The 1,434-nt window shown below is 19.6% G+C and overlaps 1 protein-coding gene across 1 annotated transcript in view; it reads left to right on the top strand.

The window, feature by feature from the left end:
• LOC117172624 (peregrin) overlaps positions 1 to 1,434 on the top strand; it is a 60,003-nt gene that overhangs the window by 32,507 nt on the left and 26,062 nt on the right. The gene's annotated exons all lie outside the window — the stretch shown is intronic.

Raw genomic sequence — 1,434 nt, forward strand, 5'->3', positions numbered from 1 at the left:
ATTTCTTTAAAATCTTGTGAAATATTTTTATTAATTTTTCAGAATTTTAAATCCTAAACTGTTTTTGCTGAAATATTTTGAGATCTTTCAAATCTTTATAAATCATTATAATTTTTTTGAAATCTTCTAAATTCTTTGCCAAAACTCTGTACTATTTAAATTATCTGCGAAATATTTCTCAATATTTGAAATCTTTGAATTATATGTGAAATATTTGAAAATCTTTTTAAACATTTTTTGAAATCTTTCGAATCTTTATGACATTTTGTCATTCTTTATGAAAACATAAAAATTATTCTGAACTGCTTTCGAAATATTTTTAAATCTTGTGACATTTTTTAATTCTCTGTGAAATATTTCCAAATCCTGAAAATGTTTGTGAAAACATTTCAATTATTCTGAAATGCTTTTGAAATATTTGATTTCTTCGTGAAATACATATTTAAAAAATTTTTGAAGTATATTTGACATTTTTGAATTTTTTTATTTCTTTAAAATCTCAATGAAATATTTTTATTATCTGTGAAGTTTTTTAAAATCCTGAAACCTGAGTGAAAACTTTAAAATTATTTTGAGCTGCTTTTGAATTATTTGGAAATCTTGTGAAATATTTCAAATCCTTATGAAATATTTTTATTAATTTTTCAGAATTTTTAATCCTAAATTGTTTTTCAAATATTTCTGAAATATTTTGATATCTTGTGAAATATTTTTGTTCTTTTTGAAGTACATATATTTTAAATCTATAAATTATATGCGATATATTTATAAATCTGTTGTCTCTATTTTTCAAATCTTTATGAAATATTTTGCATCTTTAAGAAATTATTTTAAATCTTGCAAAACTTTGTGAAAAATTTTTAATTATTCTGAACTGCTTTGAAAATAATTTTAAATCTTTCGACATATTTGAATTTTTTGTGAAATATCTTTTTGAAAACTTTTAAGTCAATTCTAAATTTTTTGAAATCTTCTGAAATCTTTGTGAAATCTTTGAAATCTTTTGAAATCTTCTGTCATTTTTGTGAAATCTCTTAAATCTTCGAATTGAATGTGAAATATATCGAAATCTTTAAAAAAATTAATCTTTAAAATTTCTATGAAATGTTTTAATTCTTTATGAAATTTTTTTAAATCCTGAAAATCTTTGTGAAAACTGGTTAATTATTTGGATCTGCTTTTGAACTATTTTTAAATCTTGTGAATTATTTTTATTAATCTTTCAAATCTTTAAATTCTGAATTACTTTTGAAATATTTTTATTAATTGTTCAAATCTTTGAATTCGGAACTGCTTTTTAAATATTTGGAAATCTTCTGAAATAATTGAATCATTTGCGAAATATTTTTTTAATTTTACAAATTTTTGAATTCTGAACTGCTTTTTAAATATTTGTGAAATATTTTGATATCTTGTGAAATATTTTAATTCTTT

The sequence above is a fragment of the Belonocnema kinseyi genome, chromosome 5 (assembly GCF_010883055.1).
Source record: "Belonocnema kinseyi isolate 2016_QV_RU_SX_M_011 chromosome 5, B_treatae_v1, whole genome shotgun sequence".
In the NCBI taxonomy this organism is placed as follows: Eukaryota; Metazoa; Arthropoda; class Insecta; order Hymenoptera; family Cynipidae; genus Belonocnema; species Belonocnema kinseyi.